This window comes from Papio anubis, unplaced genomic scaffold (assembly GCF_008728515.1).
Source record: "Papio anubis isolate 15944 unplaced genomic scaffold, Panubis1.0 scaffold1890, whole genome shotgun sequence".
Taxonomy (NCBI): domain Eukaryota; kingdom Metazoa; phylum Chordata; class Mammalia; order Primates; family Cercopithecidae; genus Papio; species Papio anubis.
The window spans coordinates 501-9,898 of NW_022161900.1; the positions used below are offsets into that span (position 1 = coordinate 501).

Consider the following 9,398-nt stretch of genomic DNA (forward strand, 5'->3'; position numbering starts at 1 on the left):
CCTGTTGGTTACGTGCTCAGGGCTAAGTTCTAGGGGCTTTTACATTGTATGTCAGAGACTGTCTACAGTGTGTTACTCCATTGGTTGACTTAGTTGATCGTGTTGATTGGTTGGGGGCCCCCTTCCTTCATTTCTTTATATTGTGTCCTTCTTCAACAGCATGCAAAACAAGACTTTTTCAGCAATATTCTATCTTCTGCAGCCTCTGCTGCTGATACCCAGGCAAACAGGGTCTGGAATGGACCTCAAGCAATCTCCAACAGACCTACAGCTGAGGGTCCTGACTGTTAGAGGGAAAACTAACAAACAGGAAGGACACCCACACCAAAACCCCATCAGTACGTCACCATCTTCAAAGACCAGAGGCAGATAAAACCACAAAGATGGGGAAAAAGCAGGCAGAAAAGCTGGAAATTCAAAAAATAAGAGCACATCTCCCCCTGCAAAGGAATGCAGCTCATCGCCAGTAACGGATCAAAGCTGGATGGAGAATGACTTTGATGAGATGAGAGAAGGCTTCAGTCCATCAAACTTCTCAGAGCTAAAGGAGGAATTACGTATCCAGCACAAAGAAACTAGAAACGTTGAAAAAAGAGTGGAAAAATTGATAACTAGAATAATTAATGCAGAGAAGGCCATAAATGAACTGACAGAGATGAAAACCATGACACGAGAAATACGTGACAAATGCACAAGCTTCAGTAACCAACTCCATCAACTGGAAGAAAGAGTATCAGCGATTGAGGATCAAATGAATGAAATGAAGCGAGAAGAGAAATCTAAAAAAAAGAAGAAAAAGAAATGAACAAAGCCTGCAAGAAGTATGGAATTATGTAAAAAGACCAAATCTACGTCTGATTGGGGTGCCTGAAAGTGAGGGGGAAAATGGAACCAAGTTGAAAAACACTCTTCAGGATATCATCATCCGTGAGAGAACTTCCCAACCTAGAAGGGCAGGCCAACATTCAAATCCAGGAAAATACAGAGAACGCCAAAGATACTCCTCGAGCAACCCCAAAGAGACATAATTGCCAGATTCACCAAAAGTTGAAATGAAGGAAAAAATCTTAAGGGCAGCCATATAGAAAAGGTCGGTTACCCACAAAGGGAAGCCTCCATCAGACTAACAGCAGATCTCTTGGCAGAAACTCCAAGCCAGAAAAGAGTAAATAATATTCAACATTCTTAAAGAAAAGAATTTCAACCCAGAATTTCACAGCCAAATCTCAAGTTTCTGCTAAGTGAAGGAGAAATAAAACTTTACAGATAAGCAAATACTTAGAGGATTTTGTCACCAATTGTGTCTTACAAGAGGACCCTGAAGGAAGCACTAAACATGAAAGGAACAACCGGCGTCTGCCATTGTGAAAACATGCCAAAACAAAGCACCATTTAGGCGAAAAGAAACTGCACTAAATCAACGAGTTAAAATAACCAGTTAATATAATGCAGGATCAAGTTCACATAACAATATTAACCTTAGATGGAAATGGACTAAATGGTATCCAATTAAAGATAGATCAGCAAATCGGCTAAAGAGTCAAGACCCATCAGTTTACAACGTGAGCATTTCATCTCATGCAGAGACATACATAGGCTCAAAATAAAGGGATGGAGGAAGATCTACCGCTAAAATGGAGAACAAAAAAAGTGGGGGTTGCAATACTAGCTCCTGATAAAACAGACTTAAACCATCAAAGAATCAAAAGAGAAAAAGAAGGCCATTACATAATGGTAAAAGTGACCATCCAACAGGAAGAGCTAACTATCCTAAATAACATATGGCGCACCAACAACAGTGAGCACCTAGATTCATAAAGCAAGTCCTAGAGACTTACAAAGAGATTTAGACTCAAACACATAATAATGGAGACTTTAATACTCCACTGTCAACATTAGACAGATCGAGACAGAAAGTGAACAAGCATATCCAGGAATTGAACTCATCTCTGCAGCAAGCAGACCCACAGACATCTATAGAACTCTCCACCCCCAAATCAACAGAATATACACATTCTTCTCAAAGCACCACATCACACTTATTCCGCAAATTGACTCACGTAATTGGAAGTAAAAGCACTCCTCAGCAAATGTACAAGAACAGAAATTATAACAAACTGTCTCTCAGACTACAGTGCACCCAAACGAACTCAGGACTCAAACTCAATCAGAACTGCTCAACTACATGGAAACTGGAACAACCCGTTCTGGAATGACCAATACTGCATATATAACGAAATGAAGGCAGAAAATAAAGATGTTCTTTTGAAACCAATGAGAACAAAGATAAATACCCAGAATCTCTGGGACATTTAAAGCAGTGTGTAGAGGGAAATTTATAGCACTAAATGCCCACAAGAGCAGGAAAGATCTAAAAATTGACACCCTAACATCACAATTAAAAGAAATAGAGAATAAGAGCAAACACATTTAAAAGCTAGCAGAAGGCAAGAAATAACTAAGACTCCAGAACCAAAGGAGATAGACAAAAACCCTCCAAAAATCAATGAATCCAGGGACTTGGTTTTTGAAAAGATCAAACAAACTGATAGACCGCTAGCAAGATTAATAAAGAAAGAAAAGAGAGAAGAATCAAATAGATGGCAATAAAAATGATAAGGGGAAACCACCACCAACCCCACAGAAATACAAACTACCATCAGAGAATACTATAAACACCTCTCTATAAAATAAATCCAGAAAATCTAGAAGAAATGGATAATTTCCTGACACTCCACCTCCCACTAAACCAGGAAGAAAGCCAACTCTGAATAGATCAATAGCACCTTGAAATTGAGGCAATAATTAATACTACCAACCAAAAAGTCCAGGACCAGATGGATTCATACAGCTGAAATTCTACCAGAGGTAAGTACAAGGAGGAGCTGGGCACCATTCTGCTGAAACTATTCCAATCAATAGAAAAAGAGGAATCCTCCTTAACTCATTTTATGAGGCCAACATCAGAATTGATACCAAAGCCTGGTAGAATAAACAAAAAAAGAGAATTTTAGACCAATATCCCCGATAGATGAACATCGATGCAAAATCCTAATAAAATAATTGGCAAACCGATCCAGCAGCATGAACAAAAAAGCTTTATCCACCATGATCATGGGCTTCATCCCTGGGATGCAGGCTGCTTCAACATATGCAAATCAATAAAAACATAATCCAGCATATAAATAGAACCAAAGATCGTCCACATTATCTCTAATGATGCAGAAAGGCCTTTGACAAAATTCAACAGCCCTTCATGCTAAAAAATGCTCAATAAATTCGGTATTGATGGGAACGTATCTCAAAAATAATAAGAGCTATTTATGACAAACCCACAGCCAATATCATACTGAATGGGCAAAAAACTGAAAAATTCCCTTTGAAACTGGCATTAAGACTAGATGCCCTCTGTCACCAATTCTATTCAACATAGTGTTGGAAGTTCTGGCTAAAGCCATCAGGGCAAGAGAAAGAAACTGGCGGTATCTAGTTAGAAGAAGTCAAATTGTCCCTGTTTGCAGATGATGATTGTATATATTTAGAAAACCCCATTGTCTCAGCCTAAAATCTCCTTAAGCTATTAAGCAACTTCAGCAAAGTCTCAGGATACAAAACAAAAATCACAGCATTCTTATACACCAGAAAGAACAGAAGCCAAATCATGAATGAACTTCCATTCACAAACGCTCTCAAAGAGAATGAAATACCTAGAATCCAACTTACAAGGGATGTAAAGGGCCCTTCAAGGAACTACAAACCACTGTTCAGTGAAATAAAAGAGGACACAAACAATGGAAGAACATACCATGCTCATGGATAGAAGAATCAATATCGTGAAAAATAGCCATACCGCCTAAGGTAATTTATAGACTAATGCCATCCCCATCAAGTCACCAATGAGTTTTCCAGAATTGAAAACTGCTTGTAAAGTTCATATGGAACCAAAAAAGAGCCCTCGCATCTCCAAGATAATCCTAAGTCAGTAAAAGAACAAAGCTGGAGGCATCACGCTACCTGACTTCAAACTATACTACAAGGCTACAGTAACCAAAACAGCATGGTACTGGTACCAAACAGAGATATAGACCAATGGAACAGAACAGAGTCCCTCAGAAATAATACCAATACATCTACAGCCATCTGATCTTTGACAAAACTGACAAAAACAAGAAATGGGAAAAGGATTCCTTATTTAATAAATGGTGCTGAAAATTGGCTAGGTATAAGTAGAAAGCTGAAACTGGATCCTTCTCCACTCCTTATATGAAAATTAGACCAAGATGGATTAGAGGATCAAATGCTAGACCTAATGACCATAAAAAACCCTAGAAGAAAAACCTAGGTACTATTCAGGACATATAGGTACGCAAGGACTTCATGTCTAAAACAAAAGCAACGGCAACAAAAGCCAAAATTGACAAGTGGGGTCTAATTAAACTAAAGAGCTTCTGCACAGCAAAAGAAACTACCATAGCACACAACTGAACGCAAAGCATAACATATGGGAGAAAACTTTTGCCAATCTACTCATCTGACAAGGGCTGATATCCAGAACCTACAAAGAACTCAAACAAATTTACAAAGAAAAACAACCCCACATCAAAAAGTGGGCAAAAACTACATGTGAACAGACATTTCTCAAAAAGAACATTCATGCAGCCAACGAGCCTTGAAAAATGCTCCTCATCACTGGCCCATCAGAGAAATGCAAATCAAAATCACAATGAGATGCCATCTCACCAGCTTCAAATAGCGTCATTAAAATCTGAGAAACAACAGGTGCTGGAGAGGCTGTGGAGAAATAGGAACACTTTGCCTGTTGGTGGGATTGTAAACTAGTTCAACCATTATGGAAAACAGTATGGCGATTCCTCAAGGATCTAGAACTAGATGGCACCATACCTTGTTAACCATCCATTACTGGGTATGTATACCCAAAGTTATAAATTATGCTGCTATAAGAGACACATGCTGCGTATGTTCATTGCGGCAGCACTATTCACAATAGCAAAGACTTGGAATCAGCAAATGTGCATCAATGACAACAGGAATTGGATTAAAAATGCTATTTCATACACCATGAATACTATGCAGCCATAAAAATGATGAGTTTGCATCCTTTGTAGGGAGACATAGATGCAACTAGGCTCCTCACTCTCAACAAACTATCACAAGAACAGAAAACCAAACATACATGTTCCTCCTCATAGGTGAGGAACTGAACAATGAATCACTTGGACTGCCGGGGAAGGGGAACATCACACACGGGAGGCCTATCATGAGAGGAGAGGGGGAAGTGGGAGGGATTACGTGGGGAGTTATACCTGATGTAATTAATGGCGAGTTGATAGGTGCTGACGAGTTAATATATAGGTGCAGCACCAACATGCTTTGGGAAAGTAACCACATATATGTAACAAACTTGCGTTATGCCACATGTACCTAGAACTTAAAAAGAAGTATAATAATAATAATAATAATAATAATAAAAGAAAAGAAAATGTGGCACATGTACACCATGGAATACTATGCAGCCATAAAAAGGATGACTTCTGTATGTCCTTTGTAGGGACATGGATGAAGCCTATGAAAACAATCATTCTAAGCAAACTATATCACATTAAAGACAGAAAACCTCAAACACCTGCATGTTCTCACTCTTAGATTGGGAGTGAACAATGAGAACATTTCACACGTTGAGGGAACATCACACACTGAGACCTGTTGGGGGTGGGAGCTGGGAGGGATGGCATTGGCCAGAAATACCTAATGTAGCCTGTTGGTTACCATGCAACAAACCAACATGGCACATGTCATCTAACAAACCATGTTATTTTGTTGCCAGAACTTAAAGTGTGTCTCTATATATATATATATATATATATCTGTGAAGAGCACATTCAGGCAGAAAAGCAGTACATACAAAGGGACCTGAAGCAGCTTCATGGAATAGCGCGACTGATAGAAACATCAGTGAACACTCAGCATGGCTTGAGTGGAATGCATGAAATAAAACAGGGTAGTAGGTAGTCAAGTGGTGAAGAGGTGGTAGGGTAGATCATGTCAGGCTTTGGAAATCTTTTCAAAAGCAGTCTTTTCCTCTAAGTTGCAAGGTATTTGGGAGGTTTCTATCAGAAGCTGCTGCAAGGTGGACCGGGTAGAAGCAGAGAAATCCGTTGGGGGCTATCGTTGTCATTCAGGTAAGAGATAATAGCAGCTTGCACCAGATGGTAGTAGTCAAATGGTGAGAAAAAATCAAATTCTGAAAATATTTTAAAGCTAAAGGTAATGCAATTTACTAATAAACTGGATGTTAAGTATGAGTGACGGAAAAAAGTCAAGGATGACTACATAAATGATTTGGGAAGTTGACTGTGAAGAAGGGTTCAAAATATTAGACAATGGCTGGAGGGGACAGGGAAAAAGGTGAGCAGTTTAAGAATATGATTGCCTGAAAATGAGAAGAAACCTGTATTACCTCAGCTAAGACTGCTGTAACATAATACCACAGACAGGGTGGTTTAAGAACAGAAATTTGGCCTGGTGTCGGGGCTCACGCCTGTAGTCCCAGCACTTTGGGAGGCCAAGGCAAGTGGATCACAAGGTCAGGAGTTCAAGACCAGCCTGGCCAAGGTGATGAAACCCCATCTCTACTAAAAACACAAAAATTAGCCAGGTGCGGTGGCAGGTGCCTGTAATCCCAGTTACTCGGGTGGCTGAGGCAGGAGAATTACTTGAACACAGGGGGCAGAGGTTGCAGTGAGCTGACAGTACCACCGTACTCCAGCCTGGGTGACAGAGTGAGACTCCGTCTCAAAAAAAAAAAAAAAAAAAAAAAGAAAGAAATTTATTTTCTAACAGTTCTGGAGGCTGCACGTTCAAGACCAAGATGGTAGCAGGGTAGGTCTCCTCTGAGGCCTCTCTCCTTGGCATCCAGATGGCTATCCCTTTACTGTCTTTTCACACGGTCGCCCTCTGTGCACGCACATCCCTGGTGTGTCTGTGTGCTGAATCTCCTCTTCTTCTAAAAACACCAGTCCTATTGGAATAAGGCACAACCTAATGCTGTCATTTTAACATAATTACCTTTTTAAAGGCCCTATATCCAAATGTGGTCACATTCTGACTTACTGTGGGTTAGAGCTTTAATACATGGATTTTGGGGAAAACACTATAAAATGCGTATCTTTGTGATTTTGACTTAGTAGCCATAGAAGAAGAGGAATCACATGAAAGTGTACTGCTCTCCTTTTCAGACTGAAATATCATCTAAGATCAGTATTTGCAATGACCCACGTGGTAGTCGAGGGAGAGAGTGCCTTGCAGCAAGGCTTTTGGATTGTTCTTGGACATAAAGGGTGAATTATATAAAGAAGAGTTTTTGGAAAATATTTGCAGGATTGGTATGGAAGCCACATGTCCTTTTATGGAATCAGGTTCTAGAAATTGAAACCTACAGATTTTGAACTTGCCACCTGTACCACACACATTTTTCTAAACCTAGTCTCAGATTGAGAAAGAGAGACAGAAAATGAGATCAGGAAATAAAAATAATAAAAAAGGAATGAAAGTGTAGTTTTGACCCAAGGACCTTAAACAGAACAACGGGTTACTCAGATACTCCTTTTTTAAATAATGAAAATGAAATGAGAGAAAGTAGATGGTCGTTGTTATCACTATTATCACAGCTGTCATTCCCTCATTGATGCCTTATTAAGATGGATTTTAGTTAGATCGCAATTTAATATGGTGTTTGGCATAGAAGAAGTGCTAAATAAATATTTTTAAATAACTGCCAGTGAAGGAGAGAAAAAGAGAACCTGAGTCATTGAGGTGATGCGCGAGTAGGATGCAAGCCAGGACAGAAGTTTACAGGGCCATATGTGGGTAAAAATGGCCATACTGAAGTAGGGACTCTGTGATATATACCTCATTCTTACTCGGGGCAGTGATAAAAAAGGGAGAGCCTTGTTCAAAAAAACTGGACAACAGTGTCATTATAAGGGAAAGCATTTACCTTTTTTTCCATAGACATCCTTTGTTCAACCCCATGCTTCAAGGTTGCACATTCAAAACATACCTTCAAAGATTACAGCTTTTAGAGTTTCAAGACAGCAACAGAAGAGTGTTCAACCATGTGAGAGCTCTTCATAGGCCCTGTTCTCCCTGTTCCACTGTAATCCATAAATGGTTGGAAATGCAGACCACTGAAGAGAATTAATTAGGACTTTTCAGATTAAATGGGAACAATTCAAAGAGTCAAAAGTTTATTTTCCATCCAGTGTGAGTTTCCTATTTAGTTCAGTAAAGCTCAACTTTTACCAGTAGTTTCATTCTCTTGTGGTACGTAAAACCTACACATAGGCAGAGGCACCCAGAGGGAACTATATTCTGAGTTATTAGTAAATTCTCTCCAAGTGAAGCTGCCAAACACAGCTGCTTAAAACTAGATATAGCTTCTCAGGAAGGAGCCCAAGCTCAGGCTCTGCCACTGAGATTGGATTAACAGGAGCTCGCAGGGCTCCCTTGGATAAGCTGCATGGACCCAGGGTTGTTAATTTGAGAACTTTATTAAATAGTGGATTAGGATTGAAAGGGAAGGCATCCAAATGTAAGAAGCCCTAGTTTGTTGAAATGAGAAAATTGATACTGAATGAGGTTATCTCTTGAATCTGGGCAGACTTGTTTTGGCTACCCTACTGCTCAACTCCTAATTAGTAGGGCAGAGAAACAAGTCCACGTAGGCTAAATGGCCAAGAACAGATGAAAATCAGCTAATAATATACTAATTAGGAACAAAGCCAAAGCAGGACCTGCAGATGCCCAAAGTTAAAGAGATGCAAAGAAAAGTGTTGCTATCTTAAAAAAACAAAAACAAAAACAAAATAAAACAAAACAACAAAACAGGACTGGTCAGAACAAGTTTTTCAACAGCATATACTTTTAGACTAAGATTGAGGATGAAGGTAACAGGAAAATGATTAGCCCCATAGTTAGGATTACTTATATTTAGAAAAATATTTGCAAAACTTTCCTTCTTTCATATCATAATGAACACTGAAATTGTGTTGTTTTCCAACATAGCTGCTAATATTTGCAAAGTAATAATTTTGCAAAGGAAATGGCTTGAAATAAAGCATGCCTGATGCTTAAGAGAAAGCAAAGAATGCTATCTTTGAGTAGTTACTTAGGTAGCTTTTGATCAGAAGGAAGTGACATAGAAACATCCGATTCCAGTCTCACTGGTGCTGTTTACTCCATGTGACCATTATCATGTCTTACTTCTGCACTGGCTTTAGGGTACTTCTACATCATATGAAAGTACTGTACAATTTCCAAGTTCCTTCTAAGTCAAACATTCTGTTACTCTTCCCTCCAAAAGATCCTTCAAGACAATG

General features: G+C 39.3%; 1 long non-coding RNA gene across 1 annotated transcript; it reads left to right on the forward strand.

The window, feature by feature from the left end:
- The first annotated feature begins 6,112 nt into the window (after positions 1 to 6,112).
- Positions 6,113 to 8,256, forward strand: LOC110740852. Its single transcript, XR_004181346.1, has 2 exons — positions 6,113 to 6,200; positions 8,032 to 8,256. It is a non-coding gene; the product is annotated as an uncharacterized LOC110740852 (long non-coding RNA).
- The last annotated feature ends 1,142 nt before the right edge of the window (positions 8,257 to 9,398 follow it).